Source organism: Eurosta solidaginis, chromosome 1 (assembly GCF_040869045.1).
Source record: "Eurosta solidaginis isolate ZX-2024a chromosome 1, ASM4086904v1, whole genome shotgun sequence".
NCBI lineage: Eukaryota > Metazoa > Arthropoda > Insecta > Diptera > Tephritidae > Eurosta > Eurosta solidaginis.
The window spans coordinates 204,052,346-204,076,299 of record NC_090319.1 but is presented as its reverse complement, the minus strand read 5'-3'; positions in this window follow the sequence as shown (position 1 = coordinate 204,076,299).

The following is a 23,954-nucleotide window of genomic DNA, read 5'->3' as shown; positions in this document are numbered from 1 at the left end:
CATATCCTTCAAAGAAATCTGCACGTCAATACACGACGAGTTTCCAACGTTAAACGTTATTATGTATATATGTATCTTCGATATTTATTAGGTTACTAAATTACTTAATTTTTAATTTACAAAATACATGAAATCTATACTATAATAAATCTCTATAAAATCGTGTCTGTACATCCAAGATTTCTAAAAAAAAATTAGTGTACTTGACGTTTGGAATGTCGTAGAATCCATCGGCACCACTTTTTTCTGTTTGTCTGTTTGTCGGTTTGTCTGTTTGTCTGTATGATATCGTTAATCTCGGAAACTACCGAATGGATTTTTATGAGACTTCACAGATGGATAGCCTGTAATCCAGAAGGGAATCTAGAACTTATTTCATTAAAATCGCGTGAGAAACAAAAAAGATATAGTTGTTTAAGCTATAATTAAGCTACTTTTAAGGATTTTTTTTTTTTTTTGAAAAACGAAGGAAAATGCACTTAGTTTCCAAACAAATATCAAAGAATGCCTGTGCAACGTTTTTTTTTTCAATTTCATATTAATTAAAAATCAAATTCATGAATAGATACAGTGGCGTACCAAAAAAAATTATTTCACGCTGCCATATTACGATAATCGGTTAAAATGAGGTTACCTAAAACCTCTAAATATGCGTACAATATGGGCATCAAACAATAGAGGAAGGTCAAAGGTTTCATTTGAATTTTGTGATATTTCGATAAATTAATCGATAACTGAGTTATCGGTCAAAATGTATTTTCTCCAAAATCTATAAATTTACCTACAATATGAAATACTTTTAGCTAAGATTTTAAACCTTTTACCCGCGTTAATCAGGGACTCAAACCTTTTGGTGCAATTCGATTTATCTATTCGCTGACAGGTGGCGCAAAATTTTCGTGTGTACTGCGATGCTTTGGTAGGTGTGCGATTGGTTGTCGTACACATACTTTAAATAAAATTTTTGTAAATGTTGGAAAGGTTATTTGTTATGTGCCCATTTAATTTTCATTGCATTATTTTTAGAAACACTATGCCCAAAAAGCGTTCAAATTTTTCTAAACGCACTAAAGCTGCTAAGAGGTTAAGATTAATGCGATCAAAGAATCGAGTGAAAATTATGAAACGAGGCTTTCGGCAAATAGAGAACGTATAGCATTTATCAGGTCTATGGAAACTCCTTCCGAAAGTGATGCGCGCCGACATATTGATAGGGAACGCCATGCTTTGTCGCGCGGAATGGAAGCACCGCACGAAAGAGAAATTCGTCTTAGTTTGCAGCAAGTTAGGACTAATTTAAATCGATTTTTTGAAAGCAGTGAAGGTCGACATACACGACTCAGCACTGACCGAGAGCACCATGTATTGTCTCGAAGTTCTGAACCTGTTGTCGAGAGAGAGTCCCGGCTAAATGATCAGCGTATCCGCTCCGCAAACTTAAGGTCACAGGAAACAAGTGACCAAAGGGACAATAAGCAGATGGCTGATCGTGAAAGTCACGCGCTGTCTCGCCAATTAGAAACCTCCCCTGAGAGAGAAATTCGTCTAAGTACGCAGCAAGTTAGGACAAATTTAAATCGCTTCTTTGAAAATGAAGAAAAACAACTTATACGACTCAGCAATGACCGAGAGCGCCACATATTGTCTCGAGGTTCTGAACCTGTTGTCGAAAGAGAATGCCGTTTAAATGATCAACGCATCCGCTCAGCAAACTTAAGGTCACAGGAAACAAGAGACCAAACGGCCAATAGGCAGATGGCTGATCGTGAAAGTCGCGCCCTGTCTCGCGAATTAGAAACCTCCCCTGAGAGAAAAATTCGTTTAAGTACGCAGCAAGTTAGGACAAATTTAAATCGCTTCTTGGAAAATGAAGAAGAACAACTTATACGACTCAGCAATGACCGAGAGCGCCACATATTGCCTCGAGGTTCTGAACCTGTTGTCGAAAGAGAATGCCGTTTAAATGATCAACGCATCCGCTCAGCAAACTTAAAGTCACAGGAAACAAGTGACCAAAGGGCCAATAGGCAGATGGCTGATCGTGAAAGTCACGCCCTGTCTCGCCAATTAGAAACCTCCCCTGAGAGAGAAATTCGTCTAAGTACGCAGCAAGTTAGGACAAATTTAAATCGCTTCTTTGAAAATGAAGAAGAACAACTTATTCGACCCAGCAATGACCGAGAGCGCCACATATTGTCTCGAGGTTCTGAACCTGTTATCGAAAGGGAGTCCCGGTTAAATGAGCAGCGCATCCGCTCAGCATGTCCAAGGTTATGCCAAACAAATAATGAAAGGGTCGATATTTTGAACGCCGATTGTGAGCATAGGACATCCGAAACGTTTTCGCATCGTGAGGAACGTTTGATAAATGATCAACATCGCCATAACATTACTAGAATGTTGGAAAGTAGCAAGAACAACGTAGCAGTATAGTTATGACTGCAGAAAATTACGAACGCCTACGTGAAGATCAAGAAACATACAGGGCCAACGAGAGGGAAAGAATACGCGGAATACGGCAATTGGAGGCAGAGGAAAATCGCCAAGTTCGCCTGCATGTTGACCGCGTGCGACAGACGCTAAATAGGGAACAAAATGACTCTGAAGAGCTTCCCCCAAATATTGATGTAGGTAACGGCTTACTCTCCTGGATTACTAAGACAAAAAGTGCTTTTGCATATAACCCTTTAGTAGATTATGCTAAATACTCATTAATTGGCGAAATGAATTTGAAATGCAGATTTTCTGAAGCCTTTAAATTCCAAAAAGAAACGGTTGGAATGTGTTGTTCCAATGGGAAGGTCAGTTACGAAATTTTCCTAAATCCGCCTGAACTTTTGAAAGCTCTGCTCAACGGTGCGTATAACAGTGCATTTCAAATGACATCTTTTGGAGCAAAACAAGTTACGGAAGGACCTTTTATGCCTGCCTTCAAAGTCCAAGGGCAGGTTTATCACCTTATTCGTTCATTGTTACCCGAGAATGATCCAAAGTTCCTGCAAATATATTTCGTAGCGAATTATGAAGATCAGGCGGCTATTAGAAACGAAAACTTTCCACAACTGAATCGTAGTCTGATATCTATTCTGCTAAATATTCTACATGATGTAAATCCATACGTTCGCGATTTTAAAAATTCCCTTGATTTCGTTCCCGAAGAGCAAAATAATAATTATAAATTTGTAATATGTGCTGATAAAAGGCCCGCAATAGAACATCCAAGAAGGTACAATCCTCCTACTACAAATGAAGTTGCAGTTGTTTTAGTTGACCAAGAGTGTGAAAGGCGCGATATTGTTTTGAGCACTCATGACGATCGTCTTCATCGTATATACGAGACCCATCGATCATACGATGCGCTTCAATACTCATAAATTTTTTGTTACGGGGAAGATGGATATAACTTTGAATTACATCAAATTAACCCTACTACTAGATTGCCAAACCCACATAGAAAGTTGTCGTCACAACAATTTTATGCATACATGCTACAGATAAGAGCAAACAGTTTTGTATACTTACAAAGATTTCGTGGACTATTTAATCAGTTTATTGTCGATATGTATGCTAAAATTGAAACCGAGCGTTTGGTTTACATACGGACTAATCAAAGACGTTTCCGTGCTGAGGAGTATGTGCCCTTACGTGATGCTATGCAACAAGATGGAGGTACAGAAAATTTTGGGCAGATTAGTAATACTTCCATCCAGTTTTACGGGAGGTTCACGATACATGCACGAACGTACACAGGATGCTTTTTGGTACGTTAGAAAATATGGAAAGCCTGATCTCTGTATAACTATGACAACAAATCCGAAGTGGGCTGAAATTAAACAGCAACATTTGCCTGGTCAAAATTCATACGATCGGCACGACATAATAGCTAGAGTGTTCCACTTAAAACTTAAAGCTCTAATACGCCTAATTACAAAGGATAATCTGTTTGGGTCAGCTTTGTGCTTTATGTACAGCGTTGAATGGCAAAAACGAGGTCTACCACATGCACATGTACTTCTCTGGTTGGAAGACAAAATACGCACTAACGATATTGATAATGTGATAAGTGCCGAATTTCCAGACAGCAACACAGATGCCACACTATTTGACATAGTAAGAACACGCATGGTCCATGGTCCTTGCGGGATATTAAATAGCAACTCTCCATGCATGCAGGACGGCCGATGCTCGAAAGATTATTCACGGGCACTTATAGAACACACCATAACGGGAGAGGATGGATATCCCTCTTATCGGCGACGGTCCCCAGGAAAAGATGGGTTTACTGCCACTTTAAGATTACGTGGTGAAGATATAATTTTGGACAATAGATGGGTCGTACCATATTCACCTGTACTCTCCAAAACGTTGCAGGCTACATCATCGTGGAAGTGCGCAGTAGTGTATCATCCATTAAATATATATGCAAGTATATAAATAAGGTCAGTGACCAGGCAACGTTTGCGTTAAGGAATAAGAATGACGAAATAACTAGATTTCAATCAGGGCGTTATATAAGCTCTTCAGAAGCCGTTTGGAGAATATTAAGCTTTCCCATTCATGAGCGATATCCCCCTGTAGTGCATTTGGAGGTTCATCTAGAAGGAGGGCAAAGGATATACTTCAATTGCGAAAACGTGACAGATCGAGTAGAAAACCCGAGGCAAACCACTTTACTAGCATACTTTCGACTTTGCGAAAGAGACAGGTTTGCGAGGACATTAATGTATGAGGAGGTTCCCTCTTATTACACGTATGATAAGCAAAGAGGTGTTTTTAACCGCAGGAAACGGGGCAGATCTGTAGATGAGGAGCCCGGCATTTTTAAGGAACATGTCATTGGACGTGTATATATGGTTCATCCGAACAATGCCGAGTGTTTTTACTTGCGGTTGTTGTTGCATACAGTACGAGAACCTACTTCCTTTTCGGACCTTCGCACTTTTTTGGGAGTTGAATATCCAACTTTCCGCGATGCTTGCCGAGAACGCCACTTGCTTGACGATGACAAGCATTGGGATGATGCTATATCCGAAGCAAGCATTAGTGCAGTCCAAGACGGTTGCGACATTTGTTTTGCGTTTTAGTGGTATTTTGTTCTCTATCGAATCCTATGGCTCTGTGGGTAAAACACAAGGATAAGCTGTCAGAAGACTATCTCAGAAGCATGCGACGCCATATTGAAGGGGAAATTAACAACGTAATGCGGGACAGAGCTGTTAATCAATGCTTAATCGAACTTCAGAATACAGTTTTGTCAATGGGGGGAACTTACTATCCCAATACGGCTTACCCGAACCATTTATAGACGGTGAACACGTGAACAGGGAATACGCAAGCGAAATTTCGTATAGTCCTACAGAACTTGCGGACACTCTACGTAATGGCATTCAATGTTTAACGGATGAGCAAAGAGGAGTATTCGAACGCGTTTGTTATAGTGTCGATAATGAAGTAGGTGAGATTTTGTTTTTTAGATTCCCCTGGTGGGACAGGAAAAACTTTCCTAACTAAAATTGTTTTGGCAAAGGTGCGAGCTCAAGGCAAAAAAGCTCTGGCAGTGGCTTCATCTGGTATAGCTGCAACTTTATTACCTGGTGGTAAAACTGCCCATTCAATGTTCAAAATCTCCATACACTTAGATATCAATGGAATATCCAATGTGCAACATAGCAAGAAATTGCCAAGAAACCAGCGTTATTCGTGACTGTGTGTTGGTAATATGGGATGAATGCACCATGGCGAACCGGACAGCCGTAGAAGCTGTGGACAGAACGCTGAGGGATATACGCCAAAATGACCAAGTTATGGGTGGTGTTACTTTTCTCTTTTGTGGAGATTTTCGGCAGATACTACCGGTCATACCACGCGGTACAAGAGCAGATGAAATACGAGCGTGTTTGAAGAGCTCATATTTATGGTGTAACATTAAAAGAATGCATTTAACAGAAAATATGCGCGCTCGAATCGGAGGCAACATAAATGCGCAGAACTTCTCCGAAACTTTGCTAAAGATTGGAAATGGCACATACCCCGAAAAAGAGAGAAAAATTACACTGCCCGATAATTTGTGCCGTACCGTACATTCTTTGCAAGAACTAATTTCTACTGTTTATAATGATCTAAGAGTCTGTCATGATAACTTTTGGCTTTGCGAGAGGGCTGTCTTGACGCCACGAAATGACCAGGTTTTGAAAATCAATTCGTATATACTCAACGATATTCAGGTAGAGGAGGTCGAATACTTTTCAATCAACAGAGTTTTGGAGCAAGATGCCTCAACAAATTTCCCTGTGCAGTTTTTAAATAGCCTTAGTGCACCTGGACTTCCATCCCATAAACTTATTTTGAAAATCGGCGCACCAATTATTCTGTTGCGTAACCTAAGCCCACCAAAATTATGCAATGGAACGAAGCTCAAACTTGTTTCTCTAAAACAAAATATAATTGAAGCAGAAATTTTGACAGGCAGTGGCAGAGGAGAGAGAGTATTTATACCACCCCTTATACCAAACAACTTTCCCTTTAGATTTATACGTATTCAATTCCCGGTGAGCCTTTTCTATGCTATGACAATCAACAAAGCACAAGGCCAGACGATGAGTGTTGTGGGCGTTGATCTGACTGTGGGTTGCTTTTCTCATGGCCAGCTTTACGTGGCGCTCTCACGTGTTAGTGAAGCAGACAAATTAATCGTCTATGTTCCTAACACTTCCATATAAACGTTGTTTATAAGGAAGCATTATAAAACAATTCTTTTTTTTAAATAAGCATTAAAAATGTTAAATTTTGTATTACAAGTTAACTCTCCACACATACACATACAGTCACACTGAAGAGCTTGGAATAATTTTGTTTTATGTGTGCTAAGTATGTAAGCATTCACTTTTATAACAATCATACTGCTATATATGTTTATGTATGCGCATAAGTTATTCTATAACAGTTTTATATAATTCGCCTTAATGTATGCAACAATTAAAAATTATAAAGTCGTAAAAGCTATCAAAATGAATTCTTTTAAAGTTATTCACTCAACAAAAAAGTATTATATGAGTTTGCCGGGGATTGCCCGTATCGCTTTAAATGTATGAAAACATTTATTTCAAGCAATTTTTAATTTTATAATTTATTTAATAATTTGGGAAAAATTTAAACAACGTGACATCAGGACGGACAAGGCGACAGCTGTTTCGATTATACCTTGTAAATCTCTTCAAAACCTTTTCTCCCGGGAGTGGGAGTCGAACCCGCACTCCTACGATAGTTGAAATGGTCATAAACGCATTCAGCTACGACATGCCTTAGTTGTTGCGAAGTTTTTCCCAATTGCCTTCTTTCGCATATATTATCTTTCACACATCACATAATTCGTATGTAGTTATGTATTAAAGTAATGCATGTTTGTAAGGCGGTTTTCAGAGAAGCTTGGTATTTTGTTGTTGTTTTTGTTCTATTTATAGAACTACAACGAATTAACCAAATGTTGTCTACTTATATGAGTTTGCCGGGGATTGCCCGTATCGCTTTAAATGAATGAAAGCATTTATTTCAAGCAATTTTTAATTTTATAATTTATTTAATAATTTTGGAAAAATTTAAACAACGTGACATCAGGACGGACAAGGCGACAGCTGTTTCGATTATACCTTGTAAATCTCTTCAAAGCCTTTTCTCCCGGGAGTGGGAGTCGAACCCGCACTCCTACGATAGTTGAAATGGTTATAAACGCATTCAGCTACGTCATGCCTTAGTTGTTGTGAAGTTTTTCCCAATTGCCTTCTTTCGCATATATTATCTTTCACACATCACATAATTCGTATGTAGTTATGTATTAAAGTTATGCATGTTTGTAAGGCGGTTTTCAGAGAAACTTGGTATTTTGTTGTTGTTTTTGTTCTATTTATAGAACTACAACGAATTAACCAAATGTTGTCTACTTATTTGAGTTTGCCGGGGATTGCCCGTATCGCTTTAAATGTATGAAAACATTTATTTCAAGCAATTTTTAATTTTACAATTTATTTAATAATTTGGGAAAAATTTAAACAACGTGACATCAGGACGGACAAGGCGACAGCTGTTTCGATTATACCTTGTAAATCTCTTCAAAGCCTTTTCTCCCGGGAGTGGGAGTCGAACCCGCACTCCTACGATAGTTGAAATGGTTATAAACGCATTCAGCTACATCATGCCTTAGTTGTTGCTCGAAATAAATGTTTTCATACATTTAAAGCGATACGAACAAAAACAACAACAAAATACCAAGTTTCTCTGAAAACCGCCTTACAAACATGCATAACTTTAATACATAACTACATACGAATTATGTGATGTGTGAAAGATAATATATGCGAAAGAAGGCAATTGGGAAAAACTTCACAACAACTAAGGCATGACGTAGCTGAATGCGTTTATAAATATTTCAACTATCGTAGGAGTGCGGGTTCGACTCCCACTCCCGGGAGAAAAGGCTTTGAAGAGATTTACAAGGTATAATCGAAACAGCTGTCGCCTTGTCCGTCCTGATGTCACGTTGTTTAAATTTTTCCGATATTATTAAATAAATTATAAAATTAAAAATTTCTTGAAATAAATGTTTTCATACATTTAAAGCGATACGGGCAATCCCCGGCAAACTCATATAAGTAGACAACATTTGGTTAATTCGTTGTAGTTCTATAAATAGAACAAAAACAACAACAAAATACCAAGTTTCTCTGAAAACCGCCTTACAAACATGCATAACTTTAATACATAACTACATACGAATTATGTGATGTGTGAAAGATAATATATGCGAAAGAAGGCAATTGGGAAAAACTTCACAACAACTAAGGCATGACGTAGCTGAATGCGTTTATAACCATTTCAACTATCGTAGGAGTGCGGGTTCGACTCCCACTCCCGGGAGAAAAGGCTTTGAAGAGATTTACAAGGTATAATCGAAACAGCTGTCGCCTTGTCCGTCCTGATGTCACGTTGTTTAAATTTTTCCCAAATTATTAAAAAAAAAGTATTATTTTTTCCAACCTAATTTGTAAAAACTAAAAATTTTAAAAATGTGTACGTAGTTTTTTTTTGTCAAAATCAACGATTTTGCAAGCGAAATAAACATGTATGTACCCATATATAAAAAAACTTTCTTTTATTCTCTGGTATATCAACAGGATCTGTAAGTATTTTCTGTTTTATATTTTGAATGTGCATGTATATCCATACATGTATGTAAGTTACGGCTTAAAACTTTTAACCGATTGAAGCAATATTTACTGATTTTATTGCCTGCTTTAGCGGTAAGCTTAGCCAAAAGAACTGAAAATAAGATATGGTAATAGAAATGTGGGGAAGAGTGGAGAAAATACCGAAAAGAGGTTGAGCGCGAGATAAGAAGAACGGGATCGCCAGAAAAAGGCACAGAGTAAAGTAAGTGGGATGGACCAAGCAATAAGAGGGGAGGAGGGATAATGTGGAAAAATAAATATTGTTTTATATAAACGGAGCCTGCACATGGTTTCGTAATTTGGGTTAGCAGAAATGTTTTAAAATTTGTTAAGTTAAAGACCAAAGATATCGATATATAAAAAAAATAAGGGCCACTTTAATATAAATATGCATCCCCAACAACGTCGGGTACCCTGCTAGTTTTAAAATAAATCAGTACTTATTCATGAACATACTATTAACTCAGCATTTTATATACAACCTCATCCTAAATTTTCACCATCTCTTGAACACAGTGACGTTAGCACTCATACATACAAGTATTGAAAATAAGGTCCACTGCAAAAAACATTTAGCAATAGCGATAGCATTTCCCAATATAATTTTAATACTACAAAATAACGACCTTAATCAGATAAAGTAGGAAATATATATGTACTTCCTAAAAGTCGTATCTCACTTTACACTAAACTGCTTTGGAATATAAATACATAAATACATACATAAAAAGATGCATACGTTACAAAACGGTCCCTTATTTAGTTATTAGTTTTGAAAATGCTTTACGAAGAAGACGTGATTGTGACAGACGGGGACAAAGGAAACAAAACGGTCGTCTTATACAAAAGAGACTATGATGAAAAGATTGAACAGATACTAGGCGAAAAGAACACGTATAAAGTGATTAGAGCCGACCCAACAAATACACTACAAAGAAGAAACAACAATATCGTGGCCGAGCTTTACATAGGAAAACACATAACTCTAAAAGAGAAGTACCAACTTACTAGCTCAGCGGCAACCGCCCCTATACTGCATGAGCTACCAAAAACTCATAAGCCAGACTTCCCCTTACGTCACATTGCGTGCTCAGCATCCCCATGCTACCAATTATCCAAGCACATAGGAAAAATTCTAAAAACATTAATTTCAGAAGATTACAACATAAAAAACGTATTTGAGTTAAAAGAAAGAACAAAAGATATGAATATAAGCGAAGAAGTTGTTTTAGTATCTTTTGATGTTGTCTCACTTTTTACAAACATACCAACTGCCCTTGCTAATAAGATTATAATGAAAAAATGGGATAAAATCCAGCATCACACAGGCATACCTAGGAGCAAATTTCAAAATATTTTAGAATTTTGCTTAAAAGATAATAATTATTTTATATGCAATAACAAAGTATATTCACAATCCTTCGGAATGACTATGGGTAACCCCCTTTCCCCCACGATCGCAGACATTATAATGGACGATCTTCTAAATAATACATACTCGGAGCTCAGCAAACATCACAAGGGCATTAAATACTTGGTGAAGTCTGTGGACGACATACTTTCCATTATCAAAAGAAACGACGCAACTTCAATACTAAAGACACTAAACCAATACCACGGCAGATTTCAATTCACTATGGAAATGGAAGAAAACAATAGCATTCCTTTCCTAGATGCAGACATACATAAAGTTAATAAAGGCCTCATATTTGATTGGTACTCCAAACTATGAGCTTCTGGGCGCCTAATCAATTTCCTATCAGCGGAACCACGCAAATACAAAATTAATACTGCCAAAATTTTATAAACGAAGTTTTGACAATAAGCCATAGCCAATTTCATGACGCGAATATATAGAAAATAGAAAATAAGAATGACGCTGAAAATAAATAATTACCCAAACCACCTCATATCGGACCTAATACAGTACAAATTACATGAAATGCAACAGATCCCAAATCAATCACCAACAAGAACAAAGAAAGCAATACCATAATGTCACTCACATTCTCAGGCTAACGGAATATCTAGTACAAGCCATAATTAAACAGCAAAATATCACAATAACCTACCGATCTAACCACACGTTATTGAGATATTTCACAAAAACAAAAACCCTGCTCAACACAGAACAACAAAACAACGTGGTTTATAAAATAGAATGCAAAGAAAACAACGATGAAAATTGCAATAAAATTTACATAGGCACAACTAAGCGCGCATTGGGCACGCGAATAGCCGAACATGAGTCTGATATTAGGAAGCAAAAACAATCCCTCTCACAGCACGCAACAACACACAAGCATATGATTGATTTTGCAAACACGAAAATTATAGACAAGGAAGCCAAAGAAAAAACACGAAACACATTTGAGAGCTTACGGATTTTGCAAAACAGAGATAAAACGATGAACAGTTTTTTAGTTTAATGACAAAAATCAATGTCTAAATTCCTACTTTAGCTTCAATGTTTAAATATCAATGTAAGTGAATGGTTTTAAATTTATTGGTGTATTAATAATTGTTTTTTTGTTTTTATCGGCCTATTGATAAATCATTCAAGGTTCGAATCGAGCTCAAGGCCAGAACAATAATTTTTTTCTAATGATAATTATTGTTATTTTTTAATTTTTCTAAATTTGAAAAATTGTATTTTGTTTTTGGAATAGTAAGTAGAAAATTTTTCAGACAACCTGCCACAGCTGCGCAGATAGATCCATTTCGAAGGGTGCTAAGCCTTCATCATCAGTACGCTTTAAGCATGCTGCGCTAACCATTTAGCTATAAAGCGGTGGTTTGTTTGACTGGAAAATTTGCTACTTCTATTCCTTTTTACCAACTATATTTATTCAGTGTTGCGCCATCTGGTGCATATCACTGATAATGCTGGATTTTTGTTTATTGTCAATTACTTTGTTTGACATTCCCAAGTGCTCATGGTTTATTAACAATTGTTTTTTTTGTTTCTATCGGCCTATTGATAAATCATTCAAGGTTCGAATCGAGCTCAAGGCCAGAACAATAATTTTTTTCTAATGATAATTATTGTTATTTTTTAATTTTTCTAAATTTGAAAAATTGTATTTTGTTTTTGGAATAGTAAGTAGAAAATTTTTCAGACAACCTGCCATAGCTGCGCAGATAGATCCATTTCGAAGGTTGCTAAGCCTTCATCATCAGTACGCTTTAGGCATGCTGCGCTAACCATTTAGCTATACAGCGGTGGTTTGTTTGACTGGCAAATTTGCTACTTCTATTCCTTTTTACCAACTATAGTTATTCAGTGTTGCGCCATCTGGTGCAAATCACTGATAATGCTGGATTTTTGTTTATTGTCAATTACTTTGTTTGACATTCCCAAGTGCTCATGGTTTATTAACAATTGTTTTTTTTTGTTTTTATCGGCCTATTGATAAATCATTCAAGGTTCGAATCGAGTTCAAGGCCAGAACAATAATTTTTTTCTAATGATAATTATTGTTATTTTTTAATTTTTCTAAATTTGAAAAATTGTATTTTGTTTTTGGAATAGTAAGTAGAAAAATTTTCAGACAACCTACCATACCTGCGCAGATAGATCCATTTCGAAGGGTGCTAAGCCTTCATCATCAGTACGCTTTAGGCATGCTGCGCTAACCATTTAGCTATACAGCGGTGGTTTGTTTGACTGGCAAATTTGCTACTTCTGTTCCTTTTTACCAACTATATTTATTCAGTGTTGCGCCATCTGGTGCAAATCACTGATGATGCTGGATTTTTGTTTATTGTCAATTACTTTGTTTGACATTCCCAAGTGCTCATGGTTTATTAACAATTGTTTTTTTGTTTTTATCGGCTTATTGATAAATCATTCAAGGTTCGAATCGAGCTCAAGGGCAGAACAATAATTTTTTTCTAATGATAATTATTGCTATTTTTTAATTTTTCTAAGTTTGAAAAATTGTATTTTGTTTTTGGAATAGTAAGTAGAAAATTTTTCAGACAACCTACCATAGCTGCGCAGATAGATCCATTTCGAAGGGTGCTAAGCCTTCATCATCAGTACGCTTTAGGCATGCTGCGCTAACCATTTAGCTATAAAGCGGTGGTTTGTTTGACTGGCAAATTTGCTACTTCTGTTCCTTTTTACCAACTATATTTATTCAGTGTTGCGCCATCTGGTGCAAATCACTGATGATGCTGGATTTTTGTTTATTGTCAATTACTTTGTTTGACATTCCCAAGTGCTCATGGTTTATTAACAATTGTTTTTTTGTTTTTATCGGCCTATTGATAAATCATTCAAGGTTTGAATCGAGCTCAAGGCCAGAACAATAATTTTTTTCTAATGATAATTATTGTTATTTTTTAATTTTTCTAAATTTGAAAAATTGTATTTTTTTTTGGAATAGTAAGTAGAAAATTTTTCAGACAACCTACCATAGCTGCGCAGATAGATCCATTTCGAAGGGTGCTAAGCCTTCATCATCAGTACGCTTTAGGCATGCTGCGCTTACCATTTAGCTATACAGCGGTGGTTTGTTTGACTGGCAAATTTGCTACTTCTATTCCTTTTTACCAACTATATTTATTCAGTGTTGCGCCATCTGGTGCAAATCACTGATAATGCTAGATTTTTGTTTATTGTCAATTACTTTGTTTGACATTCCCAAGTGCTCATGGTTTATTAACAATTGTTTTTTTGTTTTTATCGGCCTATTGATAAATCATTCAAGGTTCGAATCGAGTTCAAGGCCAGAACAATAATTTTTTTCTAATGATAATTATTGTTATTTTTTAATTTTTCTAAATTTCAAAAATTGTATTTTGTTTTTGGAATGGTAGGTAGAAAATTTTTCAGACAACCTGCCATAGCTGCGCAGATAGATCCATTTCGAAGGGTGCTAAGCCTTCATCATCAGTATGCTTTAGGCATGCTGCGCTAACCATTTAGCTATACAGCGGTGGTTTGTTTGACTGGCAAATTTGCTACTTCTATTCCTTTTTACCAGCTATATTTATTCAAATCACTGATAATGCTGAATTTTTGTTTATTGTCAATTACTTTGTTTGACATCCCCAAGTGCTCATGGTTTATTAACAATTGTTTTTTTTGTTTTTATTGGCCTATTGATAAATCATTCAAGGTTCGAATCGAGCTCAAGGCCAGAACAATAATTTTTTTCTAATGATAATTATTGTTATTTTTTAATTCTTCTAAATTTGAAAAATTGTATTTTGTTTTTGGAATAGTAAGTAGAAAATTTTTCAGACAACCTGCCATAGCTGCGCAGATAGATCCATTTCGAAGGGTGCTAAGCCTTCATCATCAGTACGCTTTAGACATGCTGTGCTAACCATTTAGCTATACAGCGGTGGTTTGTTTGACTGGCAAATTTGCTACTTCTATTCCTTTTTACCAACTATATTTATTCAGTGTTGCGCCATCTGGTGCAAATCACTGATAATGCTAGATTTTTGTTTATTGTCAATTACTTTGTTTGACATTCCCAAGTGCTCATGGTTTATTAACAATTGTTTTTTTGTTTTTATCGGCCTATTGATAAACAATTCAAGGTTCGAATCGAGCTCAAGGCCAGAACAATAATTTTTTTCTAATGATAATTATTGTTATTTTTTAATTTTTCAAAATTTGAAAAATTGTATTTTGTTTTTGGAATAGTAAGTAGAAAATTTTTCAGACAACCTGCCATAGCTGCGCAGATAGATCCATTTCGAAGGGTGCTAATAAGCCTTCATCATCAGTACGCTTTAGGCATGCTGCGCTAACCATTTAGCTATACAGCGGTGGTTTGTTTGACTGGCAAATTTGCTACTTCTATTCCTTTTTACCAACTATATTTATTCAGTGTTGCGCCATCTGGTGCAAATCACTGATAATGCTGGATTTTTGTTTATTGTCAATTACTTTGTTTGACATTCCCAAGTGCTCATGGTTTATTCACAATTGTTTTTTTGTTTTAATCGGCCTATTGATAAATCATTCAAGTTTCGAATCGAGCTCAAGGCTAGAACAATAATTTTTTTCTAATGATAATTATTGTTATTTTCTAATTTTTCTAAATTTGAAAAATTGTATTTTGTTTTTGGAATAGTAAGTAGAAAATTTTTCAGACAACCTGCCATAGCTGCGCAGATAGATCCATTTCGAAGGGTGCTAAGCCTTCATCATCAGTACGCTTTAGGCATGCTGCGCTAACCATTTAGCTATACAGCGGTGGTTTGTTTGACTGGCAAATTTGCTACTTCTGTTCCTTTTTACCAACTATATTTATTCAGTGTTGCGCCATCTGGTGCAAATCACTGATGATGCTGGGGTTTTGTTTATTGTCAATTACTTTGTTTGACATTCCCAAGTGCTCATGGTTTATTAACAATTGTTTTTTTGTTTTTATCGGCCTATTGATAAATCATTCAAGGTTCGAATCGAGCTCAAGGCCAGAACAATAATTGTTTTCTAATGATAATTATTGTTATTTTTTAATTTTTCTAAATTTGAAAAATTGTATTTTGTTTTTGGAATAGTAAGTAGAAAATTTTTCAGACAACCTGCCATAGCTGCGCAGATAGATCCATTTCGAAGGGTGCTAAGCCTTCATCATCAGTACGCTTTAGGCATGCTGCGCTAACCATTTAGCTATACAGCGGTGGTTTGTTTGACTGGCAAATTTGCTACTTCTATTCCTTTTTACCAACTATATTTATTCAGTGTTGCGCCATCTGGTGCAAATCACTGACAATGCTGGATTTTTGTTTATTGTCAATTACTTTGTTTGACATTCCTAAGTGCTCATGGTTTATTAACAATTGTTTTTTGTTTTTATCGGCCTATTGATAAATCATTCAAGGTTCGAATCGAGCTCAAGGCCAGAACAATAATTTTTTTCTAATGATAATTATTGTTATTTTTTAATTTTTCTAAATTTGAAAAATTGTATTTTGTTTTTGGAATAGTAAGTAGAAAATTTTTCAGACAACCTGCCATAGCTGCGCAGATAGATCCATTTCGAAGGGTGCTAAGCCTTCATCATCAGTATGCTTTAGGCATGCTGCGCTAACCATTTAGCTATACAGCGGTAGTTTGTTTGACTGGCAAATTTGCTACTTCTATTCCTTTTTACCAGCTATATTTATTCAAATCACTGATAATGCTGGATTTTTGTTTATTGTCATTTACTTTGTTTGACATTCCCAAGTGCTCATGGTTTATTAACAATTGTTTTTTTTGTTTTTATCGGCCTATTGATAAATCATTCAAGGTTCGAATCGAGCTCAAGGCCAGAACAATAATTTTTTTTTAATGATAAATATTGTTATTTTTTAATTCTTCTAAATTTGAAAAATTGTATTTTGTTTTTGGAATAGTAAGTAGAAAATTTTTCAGACAACCTGCCATAGCTGCGCAGATAGATCCATTTCGAAGGATGCTAAGCCTTCATCATCAGTACGCTTTAGGCATGCTGTGCTAACCATTTAGCTATACAGCGGTGGTTTGTTTGACTGGCAAATTTGCTACTTCTATTCCTTTTTACCAACTTTATTTATTCAGTGTTGCGCCATCTGGTGCAAATCACTGATAATGCTGGATTTTTGTTTATTGTCAATTACTTTGTTTGACATTCCCAAGTGCTCATGGTTTATTAACAATTGTTTTTTTGTTTTATCGGCCTATTGATAAATAATTCAAGGTTCGAATCGAGCTCAAGGCCAGAACAATAATTTTTTTCTAATGATAATTATTGTTATTTTTTAATTTTCAAAATTTGAAAAATTGTATTTTGTTTTTGGAATAGTAAGTAGAAAATTTTTCAGACAACCTGCCATAGCTGCGCAGATAGATCCATTTCGAAGGGTGCTAAGCCTTCATCATCAGTACGCTTTAGGCATGCTGCGCTAACCATTTAGCTATACAGCGGTGGTTTGTTTGACTGGCAAATTTGCTACTTCTATTCCTTTTTACCAACTATATTGATTCAGTGTTGCGCCATCTGGTGCAAATCACTGATAATGCTGGATTTTTGTTTATTGTCAATTACTTTGTTTGACATTCCCAAGTGCTCATGGTTTATTAACAATTGTTTTTTTGTTTTTATCGGCCTATTGATAAATCATTCAAGGTTCGAATCGAGCTCAAGGCCAGAACAATAATTTTTTCTAATGATAATTATTGTTATTTTTTAATTTTTCTAAATTTGAAAAATTGTATTTTGTTTTTGGAATAGTAAGTAGAAAATCTACGCAGCTATGGCAGGTTGTCTGAAAAATTTTCTACTTACTATTCCAAAAACAAAATACAATTTTTCAAATTTAGAAAAATTAAAAAATAACAATAATTATCATTAAAAAAAAAAATTATTATTCTGGCCTTGAGCTCGAATCGAACCTGAATCATTTATCAATAGGCCGATAAAAACAAAAACAATTGTTAATAAACCATGAGCACTTGGGAATGTCAAACAAAGTAATTGACAATAAACAAAAAATCCAGCATTATCAGTGATTTGCACCAGATGGCGCAACACTGAATAAATATAGTTGGTAAAAAGGAATAGAAGTAGCAAATTTGCCAGTCAAACAAACCACCGCTATATAGTTAAATGGTTAGCGCAGCATGCCTAAAGCGTACTGATGATGAAGGCTTAGCACCCTTCGAAATGGATCTATCTGCGCAGCTATGGCAGGTTGTCTGAAAACTTTTCTACTTACTATTCCAAAAACAAAATACAATTTTCCAAATTTAGAAAAATTAAAAAATAACAATAATTATCATTAGAAAAAAATTATTGTTCTGACATTGAGCTCGATTCGAACCTTGAATGATTTATTGGTGTATGAAATTATGTTTTTCTCGTGATTATTTTAAATCGTTAACTGTTGTTGTTTGGTATGGTTTATTGTTAAAAATATAGATCCACCCCTGAAGATGCCAAGGAAAGTTGGCGAAACGTTTGGCCGTAAGGTGAAATAACTCGTTTTATTTGCACTCAACCCATTTAGATCGAACTAGCTTAAGAATACACAAAAAATCCACAAATCGATCGGGATCCAATATAACAAAAAAAAAACATACATGCTCGGAAAAAAATTGAACAAATAAATGTTTGTTTTCTGATAAACAGGCTTATCTAACGCAAGAGAGAGGTAATGAGCTATTTCTTTATTCTTGTTCTTGTTTTAATTACTTTTTATCATTTTGCAGATATCAATGAGATAATAATATTATACGTGACACTGGCAAGAGTGTGACCGTCCTAGAAAGATGTTTTTCCGCAAAACTATTTCTCTAGACCGGGATCAAGTACAGGTCCAGGATTGGGTTCGATACCTTCCCGGAGCAGGAGAATATGGCGCAGTCCCCAGATTGTTTTCGAAATAAATAGGAGCTTTACGATTAGAACTGTAAGGAGAAAAGTTGGTAAGCTTTTATGCAAAATATGGATGTACGGGTCCATATATCACAATTGCAGCTTGAGAATGCACTATTTAACATCAGAGATTGTGCGAAAGACCTAATCCCAATTCAGGATCGACGGTTTCGTGTGCCACAACCAACGCTTTTTCAATAAATCAAATTGATTCTGTACCTGTTCCTTATGCATCCGTTATTTTGTTTTAAATAATATTCACTCATATATATTTCAATTATTGTGTATACTCTAACAGGTGCTTTAAAATAAAAACGAAATTGTGCAGATTTAAAATGTTAAGCTATTACGACGATTGTGATTATATTATGTATATGGTATGTATTCCAGTACACATGTTTATTTAAAGTTACATTTTAGAAATTTCATTTGGACTAATTAAATACTTTAATCTTGTTTAGAGAGAATAAAAAAAATTTGCTATTATATCGCAATTTTTTTTTAGTTTTCTAAATTATGTTATTATGAAGTGCAAGTTTATGTGTTTTACGAGGAAATTTTTTAAAACGTATCAGTACATGATAGGCGATTATATCATTAAGCAAGTCACAAACTTTACTGATCTTGGCGTTATAATGGACCCTAAAATGGACTTCAAATTACATATCGAATCGTGTGTGAATAGGGCTAGAGGCACTTTGGCTTTCGTAAAAAGGTGGTCAAAGGAATTCAATGACCCCTATGTCACTAAAACTCTTTTTTTATCGTTAGTAAGACCTATATTGAAATATGCTTCCATTATCTGGAACCCGCGTTATCAGGTTCATAGCGAAAAATTGGAATCGGTCCAGAAGCAATTTTTGCTCTTTGCTTTAAATCATTTGCCCTGGGATCCATCAAGAAACCTACCGCCCTATTGCAGCCGGTTAAAACTGTTACAGCTGCCTTCACCACAGAGCCGTAGGGAGATGCTTGGCGTTTTATTTATGGTAAAACTATTAAGGAGGATGATAAACAGTCCATTTCTGCTTGGCGAGGTGATATTTAATGTCCCTTTTAGGCCCTCTCGGTATTTCCAACCGCTATATTTAAATACATGTAGATCGAATTTTCAAATGCATGAACCTCTTCGTTGTCTGTGTCAAGATTTCAATAATCACTGCAATAATATTGATACTTGCGACACACTTTACAGGATAAAAAAATATATACTCACTGCTTTGAACTCATAACTGTTTCAAAATCACATGTTAAACTAAATCTGTTACCTGCTCCAGTTACTTTGGACGGGTGGCTTGGAATCACGTCCTTTCCAACCTCCCACACATCGCAGCCCTACTCATTGTGTGTTAAATATACATCAGCTGCTCGAAATCACGTCCATTCCGACAGCACTAATAATCAATAGTTACCTTGGGCGGGTGGCTTGGAATCACGTCCTTTCCAACCTCCCACACATCACAGCCCTAATCATTGTGTGTTAAATATACATCAGCTGCTGGAAATCACGTCCATTCCGACAGCACTAATAATCAATAGTTACTTTGGGCGGGTGGCTTAGAATCACGTCCTTTCCAACCTCCCACACATCGCAGCACTACTATTGTGTGTTAAATATGCATCAGCTGCTCGAAATCACGTCCATTCCGACAGCACTGATAATCAATTCCGTTGCCCGGCATCACAGTCCATCCCGACAACTGATTCAATAATATATGTATATACATATTTTATAATATAATTTTGCTCACTATGTATGCTTGTTAATTTTACACTGTAATCATTTTTATATATTTAGTCTGATTGATTGTAAAATTTGTAGACTAACAAATAAATAAATAAATAAATAAAATAAAATCTTAATGCATTACACCACATTAACAGTAAATTAAAGATGCGATGCACGGTTAAAGATGGGCGGATATATAAAAAGGTACTCCTTAAAGTTGAGCACTCATGTTGTTGTTGTTGTAACAGTGCTTCGCCCCACCTAATAGTTGCGACCGATCACAAATTTTCAACAATACCCTCTAACGGGAGTCCAAGGAAACTTGCTGTTTCAACAGGGGTGGACCATAATGATAGGGATGTTAGAGGTGTCGGTTCCACATTACAATTAAAGAGATGGTTGTTGTCATGTGGGGACACATTGCAAGCGGGGCATACGTTTTGTATGTAGGGGTTGATTCTGGATAGGTAAGAGTTTAACCTGTTACAGTATCCAGAACGCAGTTGAGCTAGAGTAACTCGCACTTCCTTGGGGAGTATGCGTTCCTCCTCCGCAAGTTTTGGGTACTGTTCTTTGAGTACTGGATTTACCGGGCAATTCCTGTCATAAAGGTCCGACGCCTTTTTGTGGAGTTTATTAAGGACCTACTTGTGTTTTATTGCTTCATACGGCTGAGTTCTGAGGTGCCGTATTGCCTCATAATGCTTCCGGAGATGACTCCTTAAGTCCCTAGGCGGTGTTGGCTCATCAATCAGATGTCTGTTGGGATGCCCAGGTTTCTGGGTATTCAACAGGAACTGTTTGGTTAACATCTCATTTCTCTCTCTGATGGGGAGTATTCTCGCCTCATATGTAGATGGTGTTCTGGGGACATAAGAAGACAGCCCGCGGCGGTTCTGAGAGCAGTATTTTGGCAGGCCTGTAGCTTCTTCCAGTGGGTAGTTTTTAGGCTTGACGACCATATAGGGGACGCGTAGCATGCAATCGGCTGGCCAATTGCTTTGTATGTGGTAATGATTCTATTGAAAAGCTCATCGATCTGTGGGCCTGGGCCTGTGGCCATTATTGTGCAGTCATCGGGGTAGGAAACGATAGTAACTCCTTCTGGTGGCGAAGGTACCTTAGATATATAGAAATTAAACAAAAGTGGGGATAGGACACCACCCTGTGGCACCCCTTGTTTAATTCTTCTTGGTTTCGTTTCTAAATTGCACCGATTCCTGCTGACCACCCAGATAATTTGCGCACCTTTTAAGACGTGGGAGAAGGGTAGACCCTTCCAGGTCTTGCAGTAACGTGCCATAGTTGACCGTATCAAAAGTTTTTGATAGGTCTAGCGCAACGAGTACTGTTCCATGGTGGGGGTTTTGATTTAAACCGCAATTTATCTGGGTGCTGATGGCATTTAGCGCGGTGGTGGTGCTATAGGGTTTTCTGAAGCCATGCTGATGACAGGCTAGCTGCAAATTTGCTTTGAAGTAGGGGAGCAAAATGGCTTCAAGCGTCTTGGCTATTGGCGATATGAGAGATATCGGACGATATGACTCTCCTATGTTAGCTGCTTTCCCAGGCTTTAGTACCTTGGCCATTTTCAATTTTTCGGGAATGACAAAGGTGGAAACAGACAGGTTGAAGACATGCAGTCAATATTTGGCTATGCCGTCTGGTCCCACTGAATTGAATGGTTTATCATAACCGATGGCATCCTCAACCTCTTTGGCGGTGATGGTAATTGGTGACGCGCTGAATTTATGTTTATGTGCGTGTTTGTTGGCCCTCCGTCCATCTTTGTCGACCAAATAAATTGAATTTAATGGTTTATGTGCAGTAGTAAACCAATATTTTGATTTTACTTGGACACTATAATACGTGCGAGCGAGCAATGAATTGTTTTTTAATTCAAATATACACGAAAGCTCAAAAATAAAAATTTCGTGTGATAAGTGCAAATTAGCAATTAACAGAGAAACTGGAATACGGTGTGATGGTGTTTGTGGGAAGATTTTTCACCTAAAAACGAAGTGTTGTGGCCTAGATGAATATGCATCAACTGTGCTAAATCAAAATAAGTTGTTAAGATTTATGTGTGACGACTGCGTTACATATATATATAATATAGATTCTGCAATGCGAAACATGCAAGAAGTGATAAACAAAACTGGTGCCCTATTAGAAGAGTACAAAGATGAATTTGAATTGGCACTTAAACACAACGAGTATGAGATAAAAAAATTATTAGACGCGATTGAAATTAAATTTAGCGAGAGAATAAAAGAAATGCAAAAGGTGCAAGAAAAATGTGTAGTAAATATAAGTGAAGTAAAGATAATAAGAGATGTAGCGGAGATATTTAAAAAATACAGCGAGAAAAATTTCAGTGAAATTAAAAATAGTAGCGAAGAAAATAAGAAAGCACAAAAAGAAATAAAAGAGTCAGTCGGTAAAACGAAGGGCGCCAACAAACAAATGTCATTTACTGAAGTACTAAAAAAATATATAAGAGAGTGATGCCAGATATTAGATAAGAAGTGCTTTAATAATAAAGCCTAAATCAAAACAAGACAGCAATCAAACAAACCCCGGTTTGAATGAAAAAGTTGATCCAAAAGAACTGAAAATAAGCAATGTACAGTCTAGAGCAAATGGTGTGATATTAATCGAAAGTGAAAACGACACGGAAAGAAATAAAATAAAAAGTGCAATCGGGGACCGTATTGGTGAAAAATATGAAGTAAAAGTACCCAAAATTATGTCTGATAGATTGGTGATATCGAGGATGAATTTTAAACATTCAGATGAAAAAGTAATTTGAAATGTTAAAAAAAAAATACTTACTTTGTGGATGGAAATCCTAAAGTTTTAAAACGGTATGAAACAAAAAAGCTCAATGTATTATACTACAATGCATTAAGCGAAGCAGATCCGGAAACGTTCCAAAAGACTATCGCCGCCGAAAAAGTAAATATAGGTTGGGAAAAATGTAGAGTTTTTGATGCCCTTGAGGTACAACAGTGCTATACCAAAAAGCCGCACAATGTAAAATAGAACAAATCTGTGTGAAATGTTTAGAAAAACATAGTTCAAGGGAATGCAACCGAGAATTAACAAATAAATGTATTAACTGCATACGTGCGAAAGAAAGACTAAATATCGATGTGGACATTAAACACGTGACATTTAGTAAAAGTTGTCCACTATATTTGAATAAATGGAAGCTAAAAGGAGAAAGAAAAGTTACTAACAATCAAAGTCAATAATACTTTTTTATGCAAATATACAAGCACTTATAAATAATAAAGCGGAGTTAGAGCACATTATAGAAGAGCATCAACACGATATAATAATTCTATCGGAAACTCATGTAACTGAAGACATAGAACTTAGTGAAATAAAATTAGAATATTTCAATAGTTTTCAGTGTGTATCAAGCTCTCGAAGAACAGGTGGTGTGATTATATACACGCGTAAAGAAATTAAAGCGAATATTGTAGACTGTCTAGTCAGTGATATGAAAATATGGACATTAACAATAAAATACATCGTTGATAAAAACGAGCTGTACATTATGGGGCTTTATAGATCACCAAATAGCTCGGAACGTGAATTTTGCAATACATTTCAAGATAAACTGGAAACAAT